The 20,511-nt window shown below is 47.0% G+C and overlaps 1 long non-coding RNA gene across 1 annotated transcript; it reads right to left on the reverse strand.

Moving 5' to 3' along the window:
• Window positions 1-605: 605 nt before the first annotated feature.
• LOC135202064 (uncharacterized) lies at window positions 606-19,029 on the reverse strand. The gene is made up of 3 exons (XR_010311666.1): window positions 18,932-19,029; window positions 15,867-16,021; window positions 606-693 (listed from the first exon to the last, which is right to left on the reverse strand). It is a non-coding gene; the product is annotated as an uncharacterized LOC135202064 (long non-coding RNA).
• Between the last annotated feature and the right edge of the window lie 1,482 nt (window positions 19,030-20,511).

Here is a 20,511-nt window from a genome sequence, read left to right on the forward strand (position 1 = left end):
ATCGAACTTGCAGCCACCGAGGTGCCAGGCAAAGACCAAACCGATCACGCTACACAGATAGGACAGGTATTTTTGGCTCAGTGTTAAACATCTATTGTGTTTTCCTACTTAGCCACGTCACATCTGCAGTCAATGACAATTGCTTTTGTTTGAAATATAACTGGAAATTAGTGTGTTCATTCAATGAGAAAACTTTAAAAAATTTGGAGTGAATGATTTTATCACCAGTAGTTGATAACATTCATACTAGTACAGTTGATTGAGAAAAAGATCCATTAGGTGAAATGTAAACTTGTCTATTACATAAACATTGTAGTATTATTATTATTATTATTATTATTATTATTATTATTATTATTATTATTATTATTATATTATTATTATTATTTATTATTATTATTATTATTATTATTATCATCACAGTTGTCCATCCCCTGGTTGGTTTGAACCATTTCAAGAAAAAACCTGTTTTTCCTGACCTTGTCAGTCAAAACTTCCAAATGCATCAAGTTCCAGTACAAATCTGTACTATTTTAATCCTAACTTGAAAAATATATTCCTCAAAAGTTTCACTTCATTTTACCAAATACTTATCTTTTCTTACAGTGTGAGACAGCTTCTTCAGAATACTACAGTTACTTTCTTCAAAATATGTAGCTTACTTCCTTCAAGAAGTTTCAGGCTGTAGGTCACCTGAAACATGAAGAAAAAGTTAATCACACCATGGAAAATTGAGTTCTTTTTTTTTGCATGAAAATTATCAGCATTTGGATTTCATGAATTACAGCCAGGAATGAAATATCCTACACACAGATGGCATTTTGGAAATTGTTGGGGGATCATAAAACATCATCACTACATTTTTTTGAAAGTGAAGGAGATAAATCAGAAGAAAAATCAAATACAATAAATACTCTTTTAAAAATTTATAAAGAAAATCAACTGGTTCAAACAGATGGTAACTCAATCACCAAACTGAAATTATTATATCACCTTTCTGTAATTACAGTGGAACCTCTATATGCGCAAGTCCCTACACATGAAAAATTCAGGTTACGAAAGCAAATACGAAGATTTTTTTGCTTTTGTGTGTGAAAATAATTCAGGTTGCAAAAGGGTAAAGTCCGAGATTTACCCGGGCCGCCGAGAACAATTTTAAAACTCAAGCGCCGCCAACCGAGTACTCGCTACTATACTCCCGCTCTCCCATTGGTTCCTGATGCTAGTCACCAACGTAAGATCCTGCTCTCCTATTGGTCAGCATCTGTCCCATCATGCCTCTATGTAAAGGCGTTCCTTGACCATTTTTTTGCATCACCGTTATCGTAAACACCTGGAATTCGTTCGTTCACATATATTTTGTTTGTTAAAGTAAATTCGTGTTAGTGATTTCACTTTCGTTGTACTGTAAGTTACTGTATAGATATTTAATGTTATGCTGTATATTAATTATATTATGTACAGTTTTTGAACATATTGTACATTTGCTTTGTATTATTCTATAGAAGAATTATATTTATGTTTCCATGTATATTTCCCATTGCACAAACTGTGAGACCACTATTTCATTATGCATCGTGGCAACATTGTAATTAGATGTGTCAACACTGCCTTTTATTTCCCGCCATATGCATAGTCAGTCACTGTCCAGTGGTCATTGTAGAGACAAGCGCGGACCTGCTTCCCGCTGCTGTCGTCTTGATGTCTGTTTATCTTCATTACAAGATTTTAAAGAATCTACGGATTTTAATTTGTCACCCCTTCATTCATTCCATTTCTTGCATGGATGTATGTGGCAGCAACCCACACATGGTGCAGTGAGTAGCTGCACGTATGGACTCCAAGAAGATGACCGCCATTGCCGCTTACTTCTCGTCTCGCACATTGGATTCCTACAGTGACTCAAGATATCAACGACAGTTTTTACTATAGTGTTCTCCAAGAATGATACCATGTCTCCAAGAGTGATACAAGTGTTTTTGTGCAGTGCATGGTTAGAGTGACAGTGTGTTACAGTGTTGTGTTGCATTATATTAAAGTGTCCTTGCCAAGCTGTCGTTATAAAAACCATTTGAACGCTAGCGCCTGATTTCTCGGACCCCCCCACCGTACGTCCTACCCTCATCATGTCATCGATGGTGTGGGTGGGGACTGAGGCCCGAGGCACTCGCCAGGAAGCACTCACCCCACCCCCCGCCTCCCCTCTGGTCGCAAGCTCACAACACATGCTCACTCAGCCCACCTGACTGCCGCTTATTTCACAAGCGCACTGACAACTAATTTTTAAATATCCAAAGTGCTTTTCTTTCTTACTACAGCGACTTGGATATTTTTCTAGCAATTCTACGATCTCAAGCTCTCTTACAACACCGGGGGGGGGAGAACACGATATGGGCTCAGCTAAAGGAAAGGAAAAGCTAATTGATTTAATGCATCACAGCGGATGATCAGAGAGCACAGTGATCAGGCAGAGGATCAAACGGAGGGTCTGATGAAGAGACGAGTACCTGTTGCACCCTACCCAATGCTGATGAAAATACAGCACCACTCTCCCTCCTCCCCTGACTCCCCAATGGACAGGAGAACCAGAATAATGACATACTCATCTTATACACTTTCTGCAGACTTCCAGCATGCAAAAGAGCAAGACCGACGACGACAAGAAGGGAGGGCAGAACTTCAAACTACATGGAGCAATCAAGACATTGGAGACAACCCATCGGTTCATGTCTCTTTTCTCCTTGCTATCAGGACAGATTGCGGCATCGCAACCCCAGCAACCTAACCCCATGATTGCACCTCATTTTACCCTGACCCCCCCCCCTTTTCCCCCCCCCCCCCCCCCCTGGCTTCTCAGAGCATACACCTACAATTTCCAGCAAGCCTATGGTCCATCCCCACCTCTCCTGCAACAAGAAATGCAACGTTACCAAGCGTTTCGCCAATGGAGACTCCGTTTTTTGAGGATTATGCAGCATTAGTTGGACTTGATAGGTTACATCAAACTTCTCAGCTGATTCACCTGAGAACTTGCATATCCCTGGACGTCCAGCGCCTGCTTACGCATAAGCTGGGCATCCCCACCAACACATCCTTTCCCTTACAGAGGTGTTGGATACATTGCAAAAACACTTTCGCAGCCTTAGAAATGAGCCTTATGACGCAGGGAATTGTTGTCCTGCAAACTGCTGTCGGAGAATCGTTGTAGACTACTAACGCACGCCTAAAGGATCTTGCTGATGAAGTGGACTTATGCACTGCAACCCCACCTCCTGCACTGAACGGCAATTGCAGATGTAATTTTGATGGGTGTGAGAGACGACGAGTTAATTCAACGCCTTATTCCCCCTCCAACCTCATCTACCCTTTGCAGAGTTCGTGACATGCTGCCGCTCCCTACGATCACACATGCAACTGCATCAGCCATTGCATCTGGCCCTAGCCAGGTCAACGCAGTATCTACATACAAAAGAACCAGCATCTACAGAAAGGACTTCTCATCGATCTCCGACCCAACGTTCTCACCAGCCTCCAAATAGTGACCCTTGTCAATATTGCTCTCAGCAAACACGATTCCGGACAATGCCCAGCCACAGGGTATCGTGCAATAACTGCGGACGCACGGGTCATTGGCCCCCCGCACTCAAGAATGCCCTGCTAAGGAGCTCAGTGAAAGACCTGCCAGAAACATGACAATTTGTCGAAATTGCATTTTTTCCTAACTATACAAACCTGAGGTCCTTTAACAATAGGAAGGTAACTAGCGGCAGCTGGGACGGTCGTAAGCTTCGAACAAAGGGGAGAACGGTAGTTTTAACTGCTGTCCGATCATGCGCGCAGGCGAGAGGTGAAGAATCACTTTTGCTTTAGCCCATGCATGCAAAAAGTTTTTGCAGATTGAGGGGTGGTATGAGGTGGGACTATATGTAAACGGACCTCAGGTTTGTATAGTTAGGAAAAATGCAATTTTCACACATTGTCACTTGTTCCGATACGTAATACAAACCCATCGGTCCTTTAACATAGGAAGACTCACTTCTTGGTGGGAGATCTGAGTCGTTTTTGGTGAACAACTGGTGTTCGTCCAACCCTTGGAGTGCCTCCCTGGTCGTAAGAGCAAGGAGGGATCCAAACCTCTGTCCGATTGATCGGGGTGTGCACCGCAGGATCAATGGTCCACCTCTGAGGCCAATACTAATAGAGAGGCAAGCGTATCTCTTGTTTACCAGCAAGCAAGAACTTGCTCCTTTACAAGAGCCAAAATAAAGTTATGGGTTTGGTCTCAAGTAGGCATCCACTCCATCCCCCTTTGTTGGAGGAAGTGGAGATATTTGCTTCTATCTCTAACTAAAGGGATAGATTGGGGCTCGGTCGAGTAGCTTACCTGCATCGAAATTCCTTTCCAGCATGGTGACGACCGTGACCCTCTGCCCACAGGTATAGGGAGAGAAAGATGGAGAAGAGAAGCCAGTCGCACTCTCATTCACCACATTCATTCCTACAGTCACACCAGGATCGATGCTGTTCTGCTGCTTTGGTGCTTGGGTAAGCTTACACAAACGTTGAGCAGCCACCACAGGGTCCCAAGGAAAAGTCCAAGGACTTGTGGACGTGAAGGTAGTCTGGTTGGCCCAGACACCTGCCTTCAGGACCTGCCACGAGAAGTTCTTACGGAACGCCCAAAGAGGGTCCAATACCTCTGACTTCGTGGGCTCTCGGTCGGAGTGTACGGATGTCGTCACTACCATCAGCCTCGTACGCTCTCCTGATCACCCTCACGCAGCCAGAAAGAAAGTGTGTTCTTGGATACTTCTTTCTTGTAACCCCAGTGCTAACGAAGAGGCGTCGACACTCAGGCCTGAGGTGTCGAGTTTTTCTCTTCAGATAGCGCCGTAGCGCCCTCACAGACAAAGCAGCATCTCATCCTATCGTTGTCGGTGAAATCCTTAGGGAGGGGATCGTGAAAGACTCGAACCTGTCGTCAGGGATCGACGGATTCTGAGGTCTTAGCTACGAAGTTCGGGACGAATTCGAGCATCACAGATCCCCCATCCACTGGAATGTTTAACATTGAAGGAAGACCATGAAGTTCCCCTACTCTCTTCGCCCGGATGCCAAGGGGCCAGCAAGAAGAGGGTCTTGAGGGTCAGATCCCTGTCTGACGACTCTCGGGAAGTGGCTCGAATGGTCTTCGAGTCAAACTCCTAATGGACGGGGGGAGAGTACCATTCCCACTCAGGGGGCCTGGAATTCCCTGGGTGGGCAAGACCTTTCGAAGCTCCTCATAAGCAAGGAGATCTCGAACGAGTTCGAGATGCCAGTCCCCTCAGTTTTTTAGACAAGAGCCAGGGCGGCTCTATATCCTTTAACTGGTGGGTACTGATAGGGAGAGCTCTCTCGGCGAAGAAAAACAAAGAGGAAAATTCGCTACCTGCTGAAGAGTGGCTCTGAGAGGTAGATAGACCCCAGCCTACGACAAACCAACCACGAAGAACGGCCCACTTCCCCTGGTACACAGCTGCAGAGGACTGTCGGACTTGTCCAGCCATCTCTGTTGCTGCGCTACGAGAAAAGCTCTCGTTCGCAAGAGATGGTGGATAACCGCCAGCCGTGAAGTTGTAGGGACTGGACTGCTCGTGGTACCGTTCTACGTGTGGCTGGGCTAGAGGTTGTGCAGTGGGCATCTCTCTCGGTTCTTCCGCAAGAAGAGCCAGTAGGTCCGGATAGCAACGGCTTTGAGGTCTTTGGGGAGCCACCAGGATCATCCTGATTGGGAGTGACCAGCGCTCGGCTGATCACTATTTAGAATCAGACAAAAGGGAGGGGGGAAAGGCGTAGACGAAAAGAGGTTGTCCCAGGGGTGTTTGAAGAGCTCCTCTGCAGCTGCCCATGGTCCGCCGGCACGGCTGAACAAAAAACAAAAAACCTGAAGTTTTTTGTTGTGCCGGGTGGGGGGCCAACAGGTCTTATGACTGGACGCCCCCACAGGTTGAAGAGCCTTTTCTCGCCACTTCAGGGTGTGTAGGGACCAACTCGGTCCCTTACAACCTGATCTGACGGCCGTTGATTTGTCTGCTACCATACATTTCCTCTTGCCTGGAATGTAGGCATGCTGACAGCTCTATCGATGAGCCGTGGCCCACTCGTGCACCTGCATGGTCAACTGGTGTAGCGGGAGAGACACTAGGCCCCCCTGCTTGTTGACGTATGCCACTACTGTGGTGTTGTCAATCAACACACTGAGTGTCCCACCAAGCGGTCTCCTGGAATTCTTGGAGAGCGTAGAACGCCGCCTTGATTCCAGGACATTGATGTGAAGGTGCTTGTCATGATGGTCCCACACCTGCAGCCAGCAACTCCTCCAGTGTGCGCCCCATCCCTCGGTTGATGCGTTCTGAAAACAGCAACATCTCCGGGGGGGGGAGTGCGTAGAGGCACTCCTCTTAAGAGGTTCCTGTCGTCGAGCCACCAGGCTAGGTCCTGCCTCACCTTCTCCGTGAGGGACACGGGGAAGTAAGGTGGATCCTTTACCTGTACCAACTCTCCCTTAGTCTCCCACTGGAGAGACCGCAGGTGAAGACGTCCGTGAGGAACTAACTTCTCGAGTGATGACAGGTGGACGATCACAACTTGCCATTGCTGAGCTGCCTGTTCCTGCCGAGACAGGAACCGGCCAGCTGCCTCCCTGCGAATTTGCTGATCCTCAAGTCTGCGGGGCGGACTTTAGCTGCTACCATATCGATCAGCATACCCAGGTACTTCATCTTCTGCTTGGGTTCGAGATCGGACTTCTCGTAGTTTATCACGATCCCCAGATCGCGACAAAACTTTAGAAGTCGATCCCTGTCCTGCAGCAACTGCGAGCGGCAGCTCGCCAGGACCAGCCAATCGTCGAGATACCTCAGAAGACGTATCCCGTGCGAATGGGCCCAAGCAGACACCAGAGTGAACACTCTCGTGAACACCTGTGGGGCGGTTGACAGACCGAAGCAAAGTGCCCTGAATTGGTACACCGTCCCGTCGAAGATGAAGCGGAGGTACTTTCTGGAGGACTGATGGATGGGTATTTGAAAATAGTACGCATCCTTCAGTCCACCGAAAGCATGAAATCGTTCTCCCTGATGGAGTCGAGCACGGAACGTGCCGTCTCCATCTTGAACTGAGTCTGGCGAACAAATCGGTTCGGGGAGAGAGATCTATCACCGGGCGCCAGCCCCCGATGCCTTCTCCACTAAGAAAAGGCGGCTGTAAAAGCCCGGTGACCGATCTACTACGACTTCTACAGCTCGTTTGGTCAGCATGGTCTTGATCTCCTGCCGAAGAGCGTCGTCCTTTGAAGAACCTTGTACATAAGTCTGAAGATGGACCGGGTTGGAGGTGAGGGGTGGCCGAGATTCGAAGGGTAGTAGATATCCCTCCCGAAGGACGTCTACTATCCAGGTCTCGGCACCGTAGCGCTGCCAAGTTGCCCAATGGCTCGCTAGGCACCCCCCCACTTCCGGCAGCAGGTGAGGGGGCGGGGGAACGCCTTCCCTAGCGTTTCCCACCTCGCTTCGACTTCTTCCCAGCACCTCCTCGGGGAAAGGAGGGCTGGGAGAGGGCTGGTTACGGCCTCCTCTACCAGAAGTTGAAGCAGGAAGAGTCTTTCCTCGGGGCTTCGATGGAGCAGCCGTCTTAGCAGCCGAGGAAGCGCTAGCTAAACTCTTAGGCTTAGCCGCAGTTGCACGAGGTTGCCCAGAAACCTTCGTGACTGCCTGTGACCAGACGGTCACTGTCATCAGTGCGCCGTCTCTCCACCGCAGCGTCCACCATCTCTCCAGGAAAGAGAGAGCGGAGGAACTCTTCATAGGTCCATTACGGAGTCCATTTACCGCCTCACGCCCAGCCCCCTTGGCTACTCGTGTAAGGACAGCGTCCCTACGACGGAGAACAAGTTGGCCCACAGGTTTGCCGTCTGATGGGCGAGGTAGGAGATGGCCCTACCTCCAGACTGGCACAGTCTCCTGAAGTCGGGGTCGTCTTCGAGGGCAGCACCCCCCCCCAGAGTCGGCCGCGACCTTGGATACTGTGAGGGACCACAGATCCAACCAAGAGACTGCCTGGAATGCTGCCATAGCGGTAGCTTCCAGGCCCAGAGCCTCCTGCTGCGAGAACCACAAGTTCTCCGACAGGAGCTGCTGCAGGGGACGGGGACACCTGGAGTTAGCCTAGCTAGCTCCGGGTTAACCTGTTTGGGGCCGGTATTGGATCCACTGAAGGCACATAGAACTTCCGCTGTCGCTGCAGAGGAGGAGGAAGTAGCTTGGAAGACCGTCCTGACTTAAGCGAATCCTCTCGTCCTGAGACGAAATTCTCTACCTGGTCAAGGACTGAGTCTGCAAGCCCTGATCGCGGCAGTCCCACCATCAATTTGGGTTCCCTCTTCGGGCCCCAAAATGACTCGAGCCGGGACGTGGGCTCGATGGTAGTAGCGGCGATCCTTCCCCCAGGTCGTTGTGCTGACAATCAGCGCAATAACCTGGGCAAAGTTCCTCTGGATCTCGGGAGTTACAGCGTCCTGAGGAGTAGGACCGTCCAGATCCCTCCAACAAGAGCAGCTCTCGAGACCCTCCTCCTTCAGAAGGAAGAATAGCAACAGACCCCTGACGGTCGCCTCCAGTCACTTGCGCGTACGACCTGGCTGGTCCTAAGACCATACCTGGCACGTGCTGCGTCGTGACGGGATCGTGAGCGGCGCACTCTCACGATCACTCCTAGCTACCTCGCTCTTCCCGGTGTACCCCGAGGAAGTTGAAGGTAGTGGAGAGGCACACCTGACGCTCCCCCCCCCCCGCTCGTGCTGGCAGGACCCAGCGTACGTGGGGGGCTGCAGCTGATCAACCAACCCGCGGTGGGGGATCGATCTGCAGGCCTGGCCGTGCCGTTCACAACTGTGGCGAGCGGCTCGACTGAGCACGTCGACCCCGGTCCCGTGCGTCAGACGAGCTGCTGCTGGCCACCGTCTCCGCCCGGTCGCTGTGGGAGCGGGCGGTCAGGTGACCTGCAGAGCTCGCTTTCCCGCGGTGAGACCCGGTGAGCGTCTCGACGCGACGCACGTCAAACCGAGCTGGTACCAGCCGAGGCTGGACCGTCGGTCGAGGGGACCTCTTCCCAGCCTCAACCCGTGGCCGGTCAGAGACCGTCACGTCAACCCGAGGTACCGGCTGGTCGCTACGAGAGCGGCCGCTGGCCTGGCGAGAGTCGCCTGTGCGACTCTCGACAGTCTTCTGCTCCGTGCCTCGGTCACGACGCTGAGCGGACTCAGGCGTCTTAACTCTGGCTGCACGGTCGCCCGAAGGAGACCGTACACTCGGAACTTCTCGCGGACGAGAAGCCGAGCCGGTACCTGGCTTAGCAGCAGAGCTGCCAAGACCAGGCGAGGGTGTACCAGCAGTAGCCAGCACACCCTTGGTCCCCGTCTTCTTCTTCTCAGAAGAGGAGACAGGCCCCGTTCCCGAGGGAACAGGAGGACCAGCAGAAGAACCCCCCGTCACACCAGAGTGAGACGGGGCCCTTTCGAAGGTCCCGAAGGAGCCTTCTTAGGGGGGGGGGGGGGGGGAGGAGGCGCCTTCTTCTTCTTCGGCTTGGAAGCCTTAGAAGTCGAAGGGGGAGAGGCGGCAGCAGACGACGAAGAGGACGATGAAGACGACGACGACACCTTCCTCTTCTTCTTCTTCTTCGTCAGCTCTCTCAGGACGGACGTCAGGTCTTCCATCCACGGAAAAGCCGGGCCAATTGCCGAAGCAACACGCCCCGGCTGAACCTGTCCGGAAAGACCTGAGTCCGAGGCAGCACTTCCATGACGAGACACGATGTGGGCATTGGCAGGCACGGCAGGAGCGGCAGGAACATCAACAGCAGGACCAGCAACAGCAGACGCAGCATCAGGACCAGCACAGCAGGACCAGCACCAGCAGACCAGCACTCAGGACCAGCAACAGCAGGAGCGTCACGCACAGCACGCCCTCACAGGAGCGGCGCGAGCGGCTGGGCCAGCAACAAGATCAGCGGCAGGTACGGCAGGTACGGCACCATAATCAGGCGTCACCGGCGGCTCAAATTCAGCCAACTTCATCATCGGGACAGGCGGCAGGTCCAGGGGAGAACTTTTTGGACAGCGAAAGTCTGGGGTCGGCAGCACATAGGAAACCAGGTGGAGGTGGCACGCCCCTCCTTGGCAACGGCAGCAATCGGCATTTGGATTGATGCTGTCGGGGTCACCGAAGCAATGTGCTGCGTATACACCACATGAGGAGGGGCGGCGTACGCTGGAGTAGACAAGGTAAGTTGTCGTAGTTGTCCACACTCCATGAGTAACCACAAGCTGACCCGCCAATCGCTGAATTAAGCCCTGGATACTGGGAGCGCCCTGCAGTCCCAACGACGCCCACACCTGCCCAAGGTTGTCACTCCCAGAAGCACACCTGAGGGAGGAAAAAGTCGGGTCAGTTAGAGGGGCACCCTCGCGCTTGGGGGAGGACGAACCCCACCCAGAGCGGACGGAGAGAATACAGTTGAACATCCGGGTATCGAGCGCCCTCCTCCACACTCGACGGATCGAGTGAGGAGTAGGACTCCGAAACCCCCCCCGCAAGGGAAGGCGCAAACAAAGTGGGGGCTGAGCTGGTGGGGCAGGAAGGATGACGAGGTATCCGTCACCAAAGGAGTCGCTGGAGAGCTTTCCGACGACTCCTTGGTTGATCTACGCCTCTTCCTACCCTCATACAGCACCCACTGCACCTCGGACCAATTTTCACAAACATTGCATGGTTCGGGCCCGGGAGCATTCTCGCCCCTGGCACCGATAACACAATTCATGTGGATCTATTTCCGGGAATGAGCGAAAATCCGCCGCATTTACGCCAATCCAGCCCGGGACACACTCTACGGGCAACCGGTGGTCGTGGCGAAAGCTCTTCCAGATCCATTATTCACTTTTCACAAATAATAATAATAATGAAAAAATGAAAAGAGTACTTACAATTTCATTCACACCACTAACAAACCAGTAAGAAGAAATTGTAAAACTTTCAAAGCACACGACGAAATAGCAGGCAGAGCGATGACGAAGACGTCCTGTCACACCACGGCCGAAAGCAACAGTGATTCTTTACCTCCGCACGCACGATCGGACAAGCAGTTAACTACCGTTCTCCCCTTGTTCGACAAGCTTACACCGTCCCAGCTGCCGCTAGTTACCTTCCTATTGTTAAAGGACCGAGGGTTTTGTATTACGTATCGGAACAAAGGCACATTTTGAGAAGATGTGCAGGTCTACCAAGAAAAGTCAGACTGGGAAGTACAGCTTCACCTCCTCCTACTAAGTTCAAATCCCAGCTGCCGTTTCATGGGTGATAACTTGGGTGCGAGTCCCCCACACCAGTCACTGTCTCTCTGTCATTTGGCGATATATCAGCACAACTCCAGCTAATCCCTGATACAGGAGCAGACATCACAGTGATTGGCACCACACATTTGGATGCACTCCGCATACCTCGGACAAGGCTCGAACCTCCACCCATGACAAACGTTGTGACAGCAGATGGATCCCCCATGACACCGGCTGTAGGATACTTCCAGGCAGCCCTTCGTCTTGGCAACAAGTCTTGCTCAGCAACCATACATGTTCATGAGGATATCCAGACTCCCCTCCTCTCCCGTGAACATTGCCGAGCCCTCGCCACAGTGTCATCGGAATTCCCCGAAGCCCATCCTCCAAGGTAACACGTCACAGATGCGCTCAGTTTCCTGGCCTCTGCCATGACGTCACCCGCAGCTATTAAGGACTATTTTTCTTCGGCACTTCAGCGACGTCCTCATATCCAAGAAGGATCTACAAACCCAGCCACTAAAGAAAATGGCAGGCCCTCTGATGAGGATTCACCTGAAACCTTGTGCTACACCATTCGCTGTGCATACTACACGCAGGCCCATTCCGTTCGCTCTCAGAGATCAAGTGAAAGAAGAACTTGACTCCTTGGTGCAACAAGGAATCATCAGACCAGCAGGCGACGAACCCTCTGAATGGTGCCATCCCATGGTCTTGGTACCCAAGGACAAAGGTGTGCGCATCACTGTGGATCACACCCACCTAAATTCTCAGGTAAGCCCGCCCTACACACCCTCACCTATGCCCCATGACTGCCGTCCGCAACATCTCTCCTACTGCGAAGTACTTCACCACAGCGGATGCCCTGCATGGATATTTGGCAAATGGAGTTGGCAGAAGAGGACCGCCACCTGACTACATTTATAACTCCGTATGGAAGATTCCAGCACTGTCGTGGCCCGATGGATTTCAGCAAACAGGTGATGCATACTGCCTCCGTGGAGATATGGCACTACAAGGTGTTCCCAACTTGTGAAGTTGTAAATGACTCCTCCTTTCCGACAAGGATCTCCCTTCCCACCTACAACACGTGCACCAAATGCTGACCAGATGCCGTCAATATGGCATCCACCCTCAATAAGGAGAAATTCACTGTAGCCGCCCCTAAAGTTAACTTTTGCGGTTATGTCTTATTCAACCGATGGTATTGCAGCAGATCCCGACAAGGTATCACTATACGCGACTTCCCGACACCGTCCAATGTCACAGACGTCAGGTCGTTTATGGGTCTCGTCAATTAACTTGTTCCGACTTCACTCCAGACATCGCAGCAGCAGCACAGCCCCTACGTCCACTTATGAGCCCCAAACGCTCATTCGTCTGGGCGCCCGACCATGAGCGAGCATTTAAGAAAGTCAAGACAGCTCTGACTTCACCACCTGTCCTGGCACCCTTCAATCCTGCCTCGCCTGTGGTTTCTACAAACAGATGCCTTAGCCTATACGGTCTCGGCTATGCCCTACTTCAAGATAAACGGCCGAGGTCAGATGCGTCTCGTCCCAGTGTGGCTCTCGTTTTCCTTACGATACAGAGACTCGCTACGCCACCATAGAGCTGGAGCTACTTGCAGTCACTTGGGCTATAGCTAAGTGCCGCCTATACTAGTCTGGACTTCAACATTTCACCTTAATGACTGACCATCGCCCCTTGATACCATTCTCAATCACTACACTTTAGATGCTATTGAGAATCCACGCCTTCAGCGCCTCAAGATGAAAGTGGCCCCCTACATCTTCACTGCAGTATGGCTCGCAGGGAAAACAACTTTGCATACCAGACGCCCTGTCTCGCTCCCCAACCAGTCGCCCCACACCTGAAGATGAAGAGGAGTGCACTACTTCAACTGCACATGTCAGGCGTATCGTTGCCCAGCACCGCCACTTCCACTGAAGACCAGGCAACAGGACCCATCATCGAGGAAGACAAAGTCTCTACAAGAAATCCGCACGGCCGCATCCCAGGATCAAGATTACAGTCGTCTCGTTCACTACGTCTCCAACGGTTTTCCTACCAACTGCTATGATCTCCACGCTTCCGCCCTCCCGTATTGGAAGCTGCGGGACAAACCTTTACGCGGATGGAGAGTTAGTATTGTATGGACGCCCCGGATCGTCATCCCTGCAGCCCTCCGTAAACGCACCTTGGATCGACTCCACGACAGCCATCGAGGGATTGAAGCTACTCGACGTCGTGCAATGCAGACAGTATTCTGGCCAGGTATCAATGCAGATATCAAGAGTAAAGTAGAAAGCTGTGAGGCCTGCAACAGCTTCTCCCTAGTCAGCAACAAGAACCTTACATGTATGACGACCATCCATCCCCGGCCCTTCGAAAGTGTGTCAGCTGACTTCTTCCACGTAGCAGGAAATCCTTACTTGTTATAAGCTGATAGACTTTCAGGCTGGCCTGTGGTTGTTCCCTGTGAACGTGACACAACTGCAGCCAGAGTTACAAGAATGTTTTCTGTGTTTTCTTCCGCGAGGTTGGTGTTCCACTCCGCTTACGAACTGATGGAGGACCCCATTTTCCAGCCATGAATTCAAGCAATTTGCTGACCGCTGGGGAGTTCATCACATCACCACTCGACTTCCTCCACATTACCCTCAGGCTAATGGACATGCAGAAGCTGCAGTGAAAGCTGTTAAACACCTTATCATCAAGACTGCCCCATCCGGGACATAGATTGTGAAGCCCTTTGATAGAGGACTGCTGGAGCTTCGAAATACACCGAACCCCGCTGGACGCTCCCCTGTGCAGATTCTCTATGGCCATCCTCTCCGCACTTGTGTTCCAGCTCACCCCAGATCATTCATAGAGGAGTGGCAAACTAAGACTGAAGATTACGAACGTCGCACTGCTGCTAAAACCGACCTGGCCATGAGCCTTTACAATTCTCATGCCCAAGCCCTCTACCCAAACTCACCATCGGCCAACGAGTTAGGATACAGGACGCAACGACGCTGCGATGGGACAAGGTCGGCATCGTGATGGGCCGCCGGAATGTAAGAAGTATGAAGTACGCCTTCCAAGTGGTCGTGTATGGTTTCGAAACCGAAGACATTTACGCCCAGTGGCTAACATGAGTGATGACACCTCTCCCCAAGTCCCTGTGTCCCCTTGCTCTGGCCAGGAAAGAGAGCCATCATTCGAACCCTCCAATGTCCCTCGCCATTCACCTCGACTAGCTCAGAGGAATTTATGTTCTGCTCGAGACACTGCTACGAGCGTAAAGGGGGAGGGAGGTGTATAAGATATTTAATGTTTATGCTCTATATTATTATTACGTACAGTTTATGAACATTTTGTACATTTGCTTTGTATTATTCTATAGAAGAATTATATTTATGTTTCCATGTATATTTCCATTGCACAAACCTGTGAGACCACTACATTTCATATGCATCGTGGCAACATTGTAATAGATGTGTCAACACTGCCTTTATTTCCGCCCATATGCATAGTCAGTCACTGTCCAGTGTCATTGTAGAGACAAGCGCGGACCTGCTTCCCGCTGCTGTCGTCTTGATGTCTGTTTATCTCATTACAAGATTTAAAGAATCTACGGATTTAAATTTGTCACCCCTTCATTCATTTCTTGCATGGATGTATGTGGCAGCATCCCACACAGTTACTTTATCGTGTTGTGTGTGAACTTAATTACTTACATTACTAGCCATGGGTCCCAAGAATGCTACTGAAGTTCACGGAAAGAAGAGGATGCTTTCTATTGAGACGAAGGAGATAATCAAGAAGTGTTAATGTTTTCTGCCATTTGTTAATGAGTTTCGTAAAGTTTTGCGTTAATGTTTTCTGCCATTTTTTAATATGTTTCGTAAAGTTAAGTGTTCATGTTTTCTGCCATTTTTCCTCCTCCTTTGTCGTCACTTTCGGACATCGTCTCACTCGAAAGGTAAGGTTCCACATTTTACTATGTACGTACATACATATACATACAGTATTTCTTGTACCCTGTACACTAATCCACTTTATTTACAGGTACAGTCATGGTTATGTTAGGTATTGAATGGTCCAAATTGTTGTATTTCATTGTTTATTGGTCAATTTAGCTTTGTTAAAAAATTTACTGTGGTGTTTTTGTAGGGCTTGGAACAAATTAGGCAATTTACATGTAAAACGTACTTCAAGATACAAAAAAATCAGGTTAGAAAGGCCGCTTCGGAAGAGATTAATTTCGTATCCTGAGGCACTACTGTAGTATTAGCAACTTTACGTCTAACAACATGTAGAAATTCATCTCAGCCAAGATGAAATACTATGCACATGAAAGAACTAATACAAAAGCTTTCCTCGAAAAATTGATAATGGCATTCTTCTGGTACGATACTCTTCTAACATAAGTAAAATAAATTAGTTCAAATGAGGGTTTTACAAATTTTTATTCATATGGTACACATTATAAGTAGTACTACATACATACCGTAATGTCAATACTGTTGAAGGTAATTCTGGATTTATAAGAAAGGAATGTCCTCATAATTTTCCTCCTATGACACCATCCTGAACCAGCTAGCAAAGCATCCAAAGGCAAAATGTAGACAAAATCTTGCAGTGGTTGTACTGTGATAACTTATCCTGGAAGTAAATGACAATAATTAGGTAAATCAAGCTCTATGATATCTAGGAATAACCAAAATGCTGAGTCAATTTATAGTTACGGAAATACCTACTGAAAATTCTATCAAAATGCAAGAGGAATAGTATTGGGGTAGTAATGCATTGCATTTTTCCTTGAACTTCTGAAGTTCTAATTGCACAACATCCTCTGGGAGGCTGTTCCTCAGTCCAATGGTGTGAGGAATAAAGGACTTCTGGGATACAGAAGTTTGACAGCAAGGCAAATTTACTGCATAGTACTATTGGAGCTGCTGTTCAGCAAATCTGGTTGCTCATGGGAGATAAAGGTGATCAGAGATCAATTGTGAATGTGAAAGATCTCTCTCTCTGTTGAATACAGTTTATAAAAACATGACAAACAAGAGACCATCTATCGATGGTCCAAGTCATAACTGCTATTATTATGAAACAGAAACCTATCACCACGAACCATTCTATCTGAAATGAAATAAATCTCTGGCAGAAGCAGACATCCACACTAGTGAACAGTATTCCAGTAAAGGAAGTTGAAATTACCTTAAACAGGTTGCACTGATTTTATCAGTTACCAATATGTGAGACCTTGCAGACAATACATAACTTTTATGTGACATTTGCTAAACTTTCATTAGATGTTATTCAAAAGTTAGATGCGAGTCAAAAGTTACACCTAGAATAGTTACTTACAGCTTAAGACTCAATCAGCAAAGTTCGATCCACCTGAAGGGGAGGATGGGGCGGGAAACTGTATGAGATCTGCTATTGGAGTTCAGCCTCACACCCCACTGACTACACCAATCCCTAATCCAGTCCAAGTCCCAACTGAGGCTGAGGGCAGCTTCATTTCTCATAAGTGTTGCATCACCGGCATACTGAACATCTTGTTTTCCGTGCCACAGTCTATCACAGTAAGTCTTGGTTCACTAAAGATCCCTACCACAGCAACTTGCTGCTGCCACCCACTCCAAGATTCTGAAGTTTATAAATAAGTGCCTTGTGAGTTAATAAACTGAAAGCAGCACTAAAATCTATTTGAGTACCTCTGCACCCAAAACCATTATCAACATTCCCTTGCAAAAGCAACTTTGGAGGGCACATGGATAACAGAGATTGGCCTGTGGTTACTAAAGTCTGCAAATATATGCCCTTCATTGGAACAGTCACTGTATTACTAAGCTTGGGCTCATTTGCAAAGATACCGCATCAACATAAAATCTATATAGTATAGAATTTAGAATTCATGGAAGACAACGCACTAGAAATTTTTTTGAAAATAAACGGAATAAACCATCAGGATTTTCATCCCATCAAGATTATCTTCATCAAGATTGTCCAGAATTTTCTTAACATCCTGGAGCAAAAGTAAATTTTTTAAGAATAGGTTCAGGATGACAAGTATCAAGAGGGGGGGGAGATCCTCAGCTGATTGCTTGGCTTCAAAAGCTCGATGAACCAGTTCAACCTTTTCCCTAAGGGCAGTAACCAATCTACCATCATCTGTTAGTAATGATGGAATGGAAGACGAGCCTGACCCAAAGACAGATGATGCCAATTTGGTCCATCACACAAGGCCAAGTAATTCCATCAAGTTTCCTCTTCAAGGAATTATTTCAATTTCTCTTGATTGTAAGATGAGTTCTATTTGCAGCACAGCAAAACTCATAACATGGTGTAATTTTTTTTCCATTTTAACAATTTTGTCTCCATGCGCTGAATTTTGTGTTTGCCATGGTAGGCTTGTCTACATGTATCACCAAACCTTGGAATACCTATTTATTGAGACAAATCCTGTTTGGCATCTTTCCTTATATTTTACAAGTCCTGTATGCTACCTTGAAACCATTTCCTGAATATTTTCATGTACAAATACTCCTTTTCAAAGCCTTGCTATCTACAAAACTATAGGTAGCAGTTTTACCAATTAGCTCTAATACAGAGGATGGGTCTATTTTCAAGCCGGTCCTAACATTACATCAGTCTGTTATGTTTACGTAACAAAGTATTTTTATATTTTAAAGGCCTATGAAATGTTGCCAAATTACTTCCTTACTAAACTTAACCTAACCTAACCTAAAGCACCGAATCTTACTTAACCCCTGCCAGATCACCCTTAACTGTTACAACTAGGAAAATGCAAAACCAACCCTTCGATATGTAAAGTTACTTTATGTAGGTATAACATTAATACTGTGAAAATCTTGGTACACATTCCATTTGACGGTAATTCTACAGAATAGGTAGCCTAGTTCCGCACGGACTGCAAGGAACGTAACTGCGGATACGACATCCACAAGGGATTGGAGCGTCCAATGTATTTCGCGGTGTTTAGTACTGGCCCCCGGAGGTTAATTAGTAGTACAGTCGTCCAAATAAATATTAGGTGCTTAAAATTCTTGTTCAGGAGGTAGGTAAAACTGCATAGAAAACCGCAATTGCCATAGTCTAGGCTGCCGCGGCATACTACTGTAGATCTACCCATTTGACAAACAAAGTACGTATTGGCAATACCTACCTACCTATTAGCTAGGTAGGTAGGTAAGGTTACTTTAGTTAAGGTTCTTTGCAGAGTCCCTTCAGCCACTAGCTGCAACCCCTTTCATACCTTTTACTGTACATCTGGCCCAAAGTCTATATTCTATTCTATTCTTTGCTATAATTGATCAAAAAACCAGAATTTAGAAGTGAATGTGATAGGGAGGCTAGGTGAAGTACTAGGCTACCTACTAGGTATCTATCTACTACTACCTACTGCCAAGGGGTTCTCCATAGGCCTTAACCCCCTAAATTTGGAACATCAATTTTGACAATTGGGGGCATTAAAAAAGGTCTCGGAAATATAACCAATACTAAATATAATGTGGCAAGAGCTATACAACATAACTTACGTACTTCCAAATAATTCCTTTCGTTATTTCATTTAACAATTTAACCAAAAATTTAAGAATTACAGATGCAACACAATCTAAAAATGGCAACTTTTCGTTGCATTCTATTAAACAAAACTTATGGTTAAAATATACTATTTGAGGAGGCAAAACTAATTGTCATTTAACCTAGTATTATCCTAAGAAAAACTATCAATTGATTCTTTAAACTATAATTAATGTATAAAACGTACGCAACCACGTAATCATACCAAAATAATCACGGAAAGGAACATTCTATTCTTAAGATGTTTGAATCATGGTTATAATCTGTTTACCTTTAATAAGCACTGAAAAGCTATCGTAACTATTCTTTAAAGTTTTTCAATAAAAAAATGTTCTTTTATTAATATTAAACCATATATTTTTTAATTAAATTTTTTTACTGTATATAAGTAATTTATCTTATTTTAAGAGATATTTGGAAGATTCAGAAGTCTTTTAGTCAATTTAATCTGGCAATACATAAAATGCACAACAGTTCACATTCACGAAAAATACATATCATTTTGCTATCTTAAATGTTTCTTTGGACTTTAAAGTCTCTACATGTTATGCAGAAATTGAATATATCGAACTATTTGTATAAAATGGAAAGTTGTAACTACTAAATAGCATTAAAACAATATCTTGATAATAAAATCATTACAAATGCATCTCCTACCAAACAAAGACTAGAGGTTCTCTGATCAAAACTTTTTTTTTTATTCTTACTCTCCATCGCACCTTATGCCTTTCAGCCAAAAAACCATGAACCCTAAGAAGTTCCCTTTCTTATCTTTCTGCCTGCAAAGTTTTTGGAGGTGGGGTGGGGGTGACTGGCGTCACAACTTCAGTCTACAGTGAATGAAGTGACGACAACATTCATCCTACACTTCACAGCAGTCTTGCACAAGAGTAAAATTATTAATATTAAACTTATTTTCCTGTGTATGGAAGGAAACTTTGCTGAAATATCGGTAAACGATTGTCAATAATAGTTTAAAGCACCAGGCCCCGAATAAATAAATATAGAAAAGGACGATTTTCTACGCATAAAGACTCACCATTCCCCCCCCCCCCCCCAACCCCTTAGCCAGAGCGTTTGAACTCACGGTATGGCAAAGAGTCCAAACAGCAACTCATAAACAAAGGAACTCCTTCGTTTTATGACGTTTCTTGGCGAGAAATATCTGTGCTCTCATTGGCTATTATCATTCTCTCACTTGATTGGTGGTTGTCCTTGTTACTACTAGCCATGACGTCATATAACCCCCTTCGTTTACATCATGAATTTGTTGCCATAGGACACCAGCAGACAAATCTTTTAACTGGTTTTGATTAAAATTGCACTTTCATACTGCCTGCATCTGTTACCAGAAGACTTTAAAACAAATTTTTGTGATTCTTAAATGAGAATAAAATTATGAGATGCATTTTATTTACTATAATTATTAAGTTTTATTGTTTTATACTGCTGCCAGTTACTATTTTCAATTTTGTTTATGCAGACGACATTTTGCATCATAGCCAACATTAATTCAATAATACTTTGACAATTTTCTT

This window comes from Macrobrachium nipponense, chromosome 30 (assembly GCF_015104395.2).
Source record: "Macrobrachium nipponense isolate FS-2020 chromosome 30, ASM1510439v2, whole genome shotgun sequence".
Classification (NCBI taxonomy): Eukaryota; Metazoa; Arthropoda; class Malacostraca; order Decapoda; family Palaemonidae; genus Macrobrachium; species Macrobrachium nipponense.